This window comes from Gymnodraco acuticeps, unplaced genomic scaffold (genome assembly GCF_902827175.1).
Source record: "Gymnodraco acuticeps unplaced genomic scaffold, fGymAcu1.1, whole genome shotgun sequence".
NCBI lineage: Eukaryota > Metazoa > Chordata > Actinopteri > Perciformes > Bathydraconidae > Gymnodraco > Gymnodraco acuticeps.
In genome coordinates this window covers 2173109-2184014 of record NW_022989979.1, presented here as the reverse complement: position 1 = coordinate 2184014, position 10906 = coordinate 2173109, and positions in this window count along the sequence as shown.

The following is a 10906-nucleotide window of genomic DNA, read 5'->3' as shown; positions in this document are numbered from 1 at the left end:
TTCTATTGACAGCAAGGACATCTTTTTGGCTTGGGCACCCGGGGAGACCTCTGAATCAGATCGCTCTTTTCTCTTACGAGTCTCCTCCTTTTCACTGCTTGCCCCTTCCGGTCCTTCTGCACAGGTTTCCTGGGTCCAGGAGTCTACTTGGCTTCACTTGAGGCACTGTGACTGAAGTTTCCCCGCTAGGCAGGTTCAAATCCTTTTGGTAGATTGCTGAGGTATTAATCTCAACAATATAGCTAAAATCAAGTTTAAATAATTTCTCTGATTCATAAAAAGTTGTTTCAGTTAAAATAAAAACTTCCCCAAGGGTTTTCTCAAGAGAGTCGTGTATTCCATTTTGCTCTGGAATTTCTATATACAGCAAGGTGATTGTTTCTCCTCTTACTCAGTTGGCCTCTAATGGTAGAAAGCACTGGGCCATAATTTACTCTTATCAGTTTAACGACCTGACAGCCCTACACCTTCATGCTGTGTGAGAACCAGCAAAAAAGAAGGAGAGATGTGCTCAAAAAATCAAATTTAAATGAATACTCTTTTTAGGGTGTAAGCGTATATCAATTAAAAATAACTGAAAAGAAAACTAATAGTGTAAAGTTAAAAAACAATGAGAAAAATAATATAAAGGTTATTTTCCATTTCCTCTTTGATACTGAGGTATTCTCCATTCAAGCTCTAATGATCCATATGCTTAATAGACAGAGTTTCGTCTTGCCATCTTTCTTTGCATAATTCACTATAGATTCTAGCAGTTCTACTGCTAAATCCTTTGCATTGGAGCTATTGCTTGTTACTCAGATTTAAATTCCCTCTTTTGCTCTATAAAATATCCCTTGGCACAGAATTTTACCAAGACAAATTCTAACTTATTGCGGGAAGATCCCACAAAAAGCCATCCTCTCCTGTGGAAGAAAACACATTAACTGCCACGTGTGTGTGCAAAACATGTCATGTGATGTGAGACTGATAGCATCAATAGTGGATGGGTAGGCCGCAGTCATATTCCTATCTGGATTCTAAACTCAGTTGGCTCGGGTGAACCGGTCCTCTCTTCTGGAGTGAAACTACTTTCCCAGAAAATTGACTTCACTGTATCCAAACCTTCTGATTTAGTTTTAAGCTAACCCTTCTCTGGACTTTGCCCCTTTCTGGTCACCCATACACGATTTCTGAATTTAAACGGAAAAGGTGTGATAGTTAGATATGACCTGACCTTTGCCCTATAGGTAGCTTTTCCATACATATAGGAATATATTCAGCTTTGTCAAATTGATTGGAATGTCCCAATTTGTTTTACAGTTTTGTATACTCCACTCTTTGGCTGCTCTAACGCCTGATACTTCTATGGTAAAGACCAGATAGGTGTGATTCCCTTTATCCTGCAAGGGTGACAAAAACTTTCTCATTTTTAAAGTGAGTGACATTATCCATTCCTACTTTCTCAGTTTTTAGGAAAAATACTTATATGTTCCGCCATTTTAGCAGACACTGTGTTCCAGTTACTCTTGGTCAGAGGATAAACATGTTTATGACTCCCTCCATTTTTCAAAGGTCACAAGGAAATACTTATTCCCACTGGGAGTGCGGGTCAGAAAAGGACCTGCTATGTCAGCACTAAAAATGGTTAGTGGTTCTTCCTCTATTATTTTAAGATGCTCAGGATGGACTTTCTTAAACCCATCCACCTCTACACATTGAAGACATGTTGACCATGGGTGTTGTAGGTGCAATCGCAGTTTTGGTAAGAGGATTTTATTGTGGAGACAATATTTTCTCATCTGAAATAGGCCCACATGGCCTAAACTGCTGTGTAATTCACGCACAACCTAAGGAGCTTCTTCAGGTGGTACGTGAATGCTTCCACCCTTTTTCCATATTCTAGGGAATATGGCAGTCAGGTGGTTAACTCGTCCCGTGCTTTAAGCAAGGTAAAACTTCTCTATTACCCTGATAGTTAAATTTGATCTTATCTGTATGGCTACGGACATGATTCCATTCTATATCCATGCCTGCTCTTAACTCTGCAATAAGACTCCATTGATGTGCATGGGTCAGCGTTTCACCTTTCACATTTTTGAACTGCCTTTGTTCCCAATTATTAAGCTCTTCTTTACCCGCTTTTTAATAATAATCACTATCAGTAATAATACGGATGTGTGCTATTTTTCCTTTTTTTAGCAAAAGGAAGTCCCTCAACAAATGGCCTTTTCCTCAGCAGGCTGTACCTGGTATTGCACCCTTTTGCTTGCAAAGTACTTCACCTGAATTAGTTTTCATTATAAAGGCCCAAGTGGCTGCTTGGTCACCTTTTCGCATACTCCCATCTGTAAACAGTGTTATCTGTGGAGTAGCGGTTTTCTGTAAGGGTTTCATTATTTTCCTTTGTGGCTTACTTCCTGAGGTCCTCTGCACCCCACATCTGGATCAGACATTATCATCTTCCATTTTCTTCATCTACTCATCATTGTTTTTGCTCCCTGAACAGTTTGTTTAGTAGCTTCAGATATTGAAAAATAAAGAGTGTATATGCACATTTTGGTACCTTGAGACATTTCCCTCAGGGCTGGATACATTTTTAATGCAAGTGCAAGATGCTTCTCTTCAGGAGATAATTTTTCCTCTGTTCCTGATCAAGTCATGGACATGAATAACACAGATTTTCTATCACCCTGGTTCCTTATCTCCACATTGTTAGTTTCTGAGAATGGGTCTCAACATACTATTTTGGTTTTTGATATTTGATATTATTGTTCTGGTGTTAAGATAATTTTTTGAATCTCCCTCTTTTCTTAACAACTGGAGCTATGTCTATTTTAGATTCGACTTGGTTAAGAGTTGATTTATTCATTGGTGAGAGGAACACTATTTCCCTTGTGCTGGGGTGGGGGATGCTTTGGGAGAGTTCCTTAAAATCTCCAGATCTTCCTCTGTGCTAAGGCCATAAAACTTTTAATGGTCTTTCGTGGTCTGCTCAAATGTTCTTCCCCTCCAGAGGTCACGCCTGTCTTTGACCCTGTGTGCTGCGTGTTTCTGCAGCACCTCGGGAGCAGAGAAAAGAGGAGACCTTTTTTCCAAAAGTGCAAGCTCCATTCATGAGCAAAATAGCACCACATTTAACTCTCATTGACTTGTCTTTAAAGCGTTCTTTAAGGCTTGAATTGAGTTTTCCGTTGTGTAACGGAAAATCCCATTCCCAAAAAGGGGTCAAAAGTAAATAGTTTAGTTGATTTTGGTAAAGTATTTGAGCTTTAGCTTCGCAAAAACTTTCTCATATTAGTTTTGAAGATATTTTTGGGGCTTGATATCTGCTGATAGTTCCCACATAGGTTTTTTTCTTAAAAGTACATTCAAAACAACCGGTATTTGTGGGTCATCTGATCACCACATTGCCTTCTGACAGTTTAATAGTCCTTATCATATTATCACTCTGTGCTTGCATGCTAGGACCTATTCTCTTTGCCAGAGCTACTGCTATTTCTCCTGCATGTTTTAGCTTCCTATTAGCAGGGTTCATTAACATGGTTTGTTTATCCAGTTTAAGATTTTCAATATTTGACATTATTATTTCCAACATTCCTTTTCCCTGAATATCATGTCTAACAATGTGTTTTCTTCTAGGAGTAGTAGATGAGATACTCCTAAATGGCATTTTTGAGCTTTTATCCCTGTATGGTGGAGATAGGGTCTCAAACATTATACCACCTGCTTGTTGCTCTCTGTCAAACTGTAGTCTGACAGGAAACGTATTTTGGTCGCGGTACGCCCGTGGGTCTGGGCTAAGCTGACCAGGGCGGGCAGAAGCTCCGGATTTTGCTTCTGTGTATCCCCCCTGTGTGGTTGGCTCCGAGTCATTAAAAACTGCGTTCTAACCTCGTCCGCCATTTATTTTTGTTTGTTTGTTTTAAAAAACAACACAAAAATGTATTAAAGGGTTCAAGTTCACTCTTTTATACACATGCAAGTTCCTAGGCTTTACTCTCGACGGGTGATCAGTCCGACTATACCGTCACTTGGTTCTAAGTTCTCTTTCTGGATTCAGTTAGTACATGCGGGTACCTCAGCTAAGAGTTGTATGTACCGAGCTTCGAATTTTTTCAACAGCATAAGGTACCTTTAGACCTATGTTTATCTTTATTAAATCTCCCATTAACTCTTCCCCACGTTATGTTTTAACGCAAAAGTTCAAACCGCAGCTCTTTGTCAAGTCCTACCTATAAGTTTCAAAGTAATTGGACAGGTACCGAGCAGTGCTCCTACAGCTGACTTCACTATAGCCACCTAAACCTGTGTTAAAGGGACCACAGGGGCTTCTCAATTTGGCTAGGGGAAGAAGAACCTACTTTTAGCTTCTTTAACAGACAGCAATATCCGATATAATATAACCCTCAGTCCGGTGCAATAGTATTAACTTAAATTACTACACTTTTAGGTTTAATTATATATTCTAGGATTTGGGGTAGGTATTTTAACAAGACTTTCAGCCTGTATTTCGCTGATTTGTACTCATCGACTTTTTTCACTAGGTCGTTTTGGTTCTTGTATTTTGACTCTGTAAAAATATTACTTTTCACAGAGCCCCACATTGGGCGCCATGTTTAGAGTCGGAGAGGTCCTGATAATTTATTCCGGTAAATTACTCTGACCTACTAATTGACCTTTCCGAAGTTATTGAGTCTATGTAAGGTTGCTGCTTGGCTCAGATCCACCAACGTCAGCAAGATCTCACCTCTTCCTAACCCCCCGAAGAACCAAGGTTCAATTAACTGCTGTTTCATATTCAGACAACTCTTTTTTAATCTGTTTAAGCGATCCCGAAGGATTTTGATATCAGTAAATGGAGTGTGCTCCTACCTAAGTGTGTGTAGCAGGGTGCAGTCTTACCTTTTAAGCAGGAGAGGAGAGCACAGGTGTCTTTTAAAGTATCCCAATCCAACTGGTGGGATTCAGTTTATTTGAAGAAAAATAGGTCCAAACTAATACAGGGTTTTTACCTTCTCTCTTTACAACATTATAATCATACTAAACACCTGGTGCTGTGATCATGTTCAAATATGAAACTTTAATTCACAGTCTTACATTTATTACCAAAATGTTTTAATTTCAACTGCCCATTTCAGTTGTGACATTTTAAAATTCTCCCGATAGAATTTAGAGGTATTTCCTCGTAAAAAGACCGGTGACAATAAAAAGCGCATTCAACTTTTTCATTTTACCAACTCAATTCACATCAGTTTCATACCTTTTTTCCGACACAGACGGCGGATTAACCTGTCAAAAACACATTCCTATCCGCCAAGAGTTCGAAGGAAGGTCCTTACAGGTCGCGGTATTTATAATATTCAAACACTTTTTCCGACACAGACGGCGGATTAACCTGTCAAAAACACATTCCTATCCGCCAAGAGTTCGAAGGAAGGTCCTTACAGGTCGCGGTATTTATAATATCCACAAACACATCTCTCATCAAATCATTCCACTCAGCCAACAACCAAGAAATTCGAGAGATATTTACCCCGTCTGACCGACCCAATACCGAGAGCTAGTTACCCAGCTCTGAAGCACACAGCCTACCGGGAGAGAGTCTACCAGGGGTTCCCCCCCTCCTCCTCTCTCGCTCTCTCAAAAAACCAGTCTCTTTATACTAAAAAAACTGGATCGAAAACCCAAAAAACAAACTCCTCCTCTACACCCAATTTGTGGAAAACTGCGCATGCCCACTAATGTACAAAGCTGAACATGTCTCAACATGTTCCATAGCTTTATGACATGAGACACACCTTCCCATGTTAGGGTGAAAAGGACATGAACTCTCTTTGGCCTCTAATGTGTTTCTCCTTAAGCCTGGAGCCACCCCTCCCTGTGGACTGCTGCCAGAGGAGAGGAAGAAAACTCAACCTAAACAAACCACTTTGTTTTGTTTATACTGTAACTATAGAAAAACCTAAAATATGAAGCATTTTCATTGTGGGTTATACAAGAATATAATTGATTATATTTGATTATAACTAACTTTCGTTTTTAAGTATTAAACATACTATGAAAACTCACAACACCCTCTTTTCAAAACGCAAAGTTATCAAAATAGCAACAGAAAAAATTGTAAGCACATACATATTCAAAAACCGTCAAGAAGCATTCTCATTATGGGTTTATACAAGAATATGATTGATCATGTATGATTTATTAATTAACTTTCGTTTTTTAAGTATTCACTTCATACCATGATCTCAATTAACTTTCGTTTTAAGTATTCACTTCATATGAAGATCTCAACAATAGTTAACATCTTCCTCCATTCAAACCATCTCCTAACTACTTTGATGAATGAAGATACCATTGGCAAAAAACAGATCATATTCTTGCTTAAAAGTGATATACCAGTTCAGAATTCACTACACAATCATAACTCTAAGTACAGTCTGGTCAGGCCCGGTTCCAGAACAAAATGACTCAGGTATCTGAGATTAGAGAGGGTGCAGGGGTAAAGTGCTATTTTTATAAGTGGGGAGTGGACTTAACACCCTCTAGGGGGGGTCCTCACCTCCTCTAGGGGGGTCCGAGAAGATTTTTTTTTTAAATATTGAAGTTAAAAGCCTCAATCTGGTGCACTTTGAGAGCAAAATGAAGAGATGGATACATCTCTCAACACCCATATGAAACAGAACTGTAAACAGATTTACTTTTTCTTTATGGATAATTTACGACAGTGGCCGTGGGTAATGTAATGTCATGATCTGAACTGTTATTACCTGGAGTACACTGAAAAAAAGGGGAAAGTGGGGTTGTTCAATTTGCAAATATACATTTAATATATGAAACATAATTTATTCATGTTTCTCGTCGAAACATGAATCAATCATGTAGAACTATGTTAATCTTGAGGGGTGTACGTTCTATAAGTCTCAATCATGTTAAGAAATAAGAAAAAAGTTATGTTTGTCTCTGTAACTCCGCCCACTGAGCACATACGTCAGCAGCATGCTCTGCAGCCAATTACTCAGCTTCTAATTATTATTTACAAATATTTTATTCACCAATTAATATGGTCGGACTCAAACCCGTACTTTAATAGTTTCGTAATTGAACCTGAATAATATGGCACTTTAATGGACAAGATGTAAAGCAGAAAAAAATTGCAAAATATATTTATTTTTAAAAATGTGAAGCTTTTTCTTTTTTAAACAAAGGAGGGGGGGTGGGGGGCAGACATACATCTCTGGGCGGGCATTTGATTTACCAGGGCGGACCCAACACGACACTTACATTTCCCGGGGGGGGGGGAGGCGCTCGCGTGAATTGTTGAAAGAGAGGGGTTTTAGGTTGCCATAAGGCTGTTGACGGTCTTGTGGCACATTTGTAACGTTGTGCCAACTTGGGCAAGCACGCAGGCAAACTTGAGCGCACACAGGGTGGAGAGGTGGAGTAAGGTTGAGCAATGGAGAGAAAGGGAGAGAGAGAGAAATTGAGCGAGGCAGAGAGCCTGTGCAGCGTTCTGCTTGCGCACAGAGCAGGAGTTTGTGAGAGAGCCGGCTTGAGAGTAAATTTCTCTTCAAAATATAATTGATTGCCAGCTGACTTGCTTGCTCGTTGGTAACGTAGGCCTAACTGATTTATTCTAATGTGCCTGCATCTGGCGCTGAGTTGCCATATTTCTTTCGTGAACCAAGAGTAAACTAACTGACAGGCTGCTGTGCCGCATCTCACTCAAAAACCCACACGACTCAACCCAGCGAAAAACCAGTCTTGCGCGCAGCCTTTCATTCAGAATTTCCTAGCAAAATAAAAAAATGATATTAAACTAATACAAAAATAAATATTAGGACAAAGCCCTACAAATAACAACAATAAACATAATAATAAAACAATAAAAATATGGTATTCAGCCCTTATTAAAACAGCGGGCCCAAATCCTGGATAGGCGGGCCTGGCTCCATGGGGCCCGCGCATGAAGCCGGGTCTGGTGGGGGGAGGGGTTCTACCATTTTGGTGGTGGCGAAGTCGATAGGGACTTGGCAACTGGAAGGTCACCAGTTCAAGTCCCGGCAAGACCAAGTGCTACCGAGGTGTCCCTGAGCAAGGCACCGTTCCCTACACTGCTCCCCGGGCGCTGTTCAAAATGGCAGCCCACTGCTCCTAACACTATATGGGTCAAATGCAGAGAAACAATTTCCCCACGGGGATTAATAAAGTATATCCAACTATCCAACAATTTTTTCTTCCCGCATCGAGGAGTAAGCTGGTTCTGTCCCGAGAACATCTCTACAAGGTAAAAGTTATTTAAAGTTATTTAATGTCATCAAATGTTCGTCATAGTTACAGGTTATCACAAGACGCATTGTTTGCAAAAAGCAGAGTTCACATTTGCCGTTACAACGAGCAACGTAAATACAGCTGTCAATTTGTAAACATTGTCATTAAACTGTGATAAAGCCATGAAAATCATAAGGTGAATTTATATTGATTGACTTGTGTTTAGCGTGTTTTTTTTATACTGTGAATATTTGTCCGACAGTTGCTTGATTTACAATATTTAAAACTATGAACCTTGCCCAAAGTTATGCACATTAAACCGAGCTCAGTGGGGAGGGGGGAGTTTGATTGATTGATTGAAAAGTTTATTAACAGCTTGTATATTGGGTACAGTACAGTACAGCTCAAAACATACAATTGTTAAGGGGATGCAGACCAGAGAAAGACTTTCGTCTTGTTTACATCAGGGTCCCCCATTTCCAATTCATCATGTCATTTAAGACATATAAGACATACAGATGGCTTATTTACAATTTACATACAGGTGGTTTTTTACATACAGATTGCTTATTTACAATTTTCATTTTAGATTTCGTTCTAATACATCCTAACCGGACATTTAAGACATACCAAGTCTACAGATATACAGTTAGTAACAGAGTCTAAAATGCGAGTATATACATAGATGGGGGGGGGGGAAGCCGTCCATTGAACGACAGGTTGAGATTTGTACCATTAACGGGGCCAGTTTTGCAATGCTCTCCCCCGAAGGTGCTCTTTAAGAGAGGTTTTGAAGGTAAGTATAGTTTTACTTTCCTTTACAGTTGTGGGAAGAGCGTTCCACCTTGATGTGGCATAATTGCGAAACGTGTATTCCCCCTTTTTTGTGCCAAATCTGGGTTTCACATGATTTGTGGAGCTCCCTCTGGTGTTATGATCATGGTATTCCTTGACCTTTGGGAAGAATTTTGACATGTACATGGGTACCATAGAGGTGTAGTGGATCTTGTAGACCAGGCCCATTGCAAGTAGCTGTACTCTGTCGTCTACTCTAAGCCATCCTAGGTTTTCAAAGTGGGCAGAGGTGAGGTGGGTTCTAGATGAAAGGTCAAGCAGTAGTCTGACCAGTTTATTTTGCGATGTTTGAAGTTTTATTTTTAGCGCCTTGGAGGTGCTATGGTACCATGACGTGCAAGCATAGTCATAGTACCCTTGAATGAGTGCTCCTGCCAGAGTTTTCAGGGTGTTTTTGTTTACCAGAGAGGAGATCCGGTATAGGAATCTAGTTCTTTGATTGACTTTTTTTATTACATTGGATGCCATTTTGTCACAGGAGAGCTTTGCCTCAAGAATAGATCCTAGGTATGTAATTTCCTTCTTACTTGTGACAATAATGTCGCCCACTGCAACTGAGAAGTCGTCGGATTTGCTGAGATTATGTTTCGAACCGAAGAGAATGGACTCTGTTTTACCCAGGTGTAATGATAATTTATTATCGGCGAGCCAGGTGCAGATTCTGCCGAGCTCGGAGCTGAGGGTGTTTTCAACCTGCAATCCGTTCCTGTCAGAGACCAGCAGGGCTGAGTCGTCCGCGAACAGGAACAAGTTGCAGTCACATGCTGATGACATGTCATTTACATAAATTAGGAACAGTAACGGACCTAATATGCTTCCTTGTGGAACACCACAGCTCACTGGGAGGGGGGGGGACAGAGTACCGTTTACCTCCACCATCTGTTCTCTCCCCTCCAGGTAGGATTGCATCCAGCTCACCGATAGTTTATCAAAACCAATTGCTTTTAGCTTGTCAATCAGAATGGGGTGATTGACAGTGTCGAAAGCCTTTTGTAGGTCCAGCATCACCATGCCGCAGTACTTGCCCTCGTCCACCTCTTGTTTGATGTGGTCGCTCAAATAAAGAAGGCATGTGTCAGTGGAGTGGGATGTTCTAAAGCCAGATTGAAATTCATAGATTAGTTTCTTTTCCGCAAGGTACTTTTCGACCTGTTCATATACTATTTTTTCCATGACTTTCGAGATGGAGGTAAGTATAGAAACAGGGCGGTAGTTGCCTGGGTCCAATTTGCTGCCCTTTTTGTGCAGGGGGGTTACTCTTGCAATTTTGAAGTCTTTGGGTACTTTTCCCTGTTTTATGGAGAGGTTAATTATGTGAGCTATGACTGGTGAGATGGCGGTTGCTGTGTCTCTGAGGAATTTGGAGGGGATATTGTCGTGGCCTTGTTAGGTTGGAGGGCGCTCAGTTTAATGAGTACCTCTGCTGTTGTTACCCTTGCTAGACTGAAATCATCTTTGCGTACCCCTAGGTTTTTGTAGTAGGTCATGATGTGATCTACTCCAAAAAGCCCTGAGTGGGAGGGTAATTTATTTACAAGAGTTGTGGCTATGTTTGTGAAAAAAATGTTCAAGTACTTGGCCACATCCAGTTTGTCTGTGATGAGCCTGTTATCTGTCTTTATGTTTAAGTTAGAAAATCTCGTTTTGAGTTTTTTACTGCAGCCAAGCTGGTTATTGAGTAATTTCCAAAGTTCACGGGGTTTATTTTTGTTTTCCTCAGTTTTGATATTGATGAAATTCTTTTTGGCAGTTTTGATCATGGAGCTTACGTCATTTCTTAGTCTGTTTCTTTCAATTT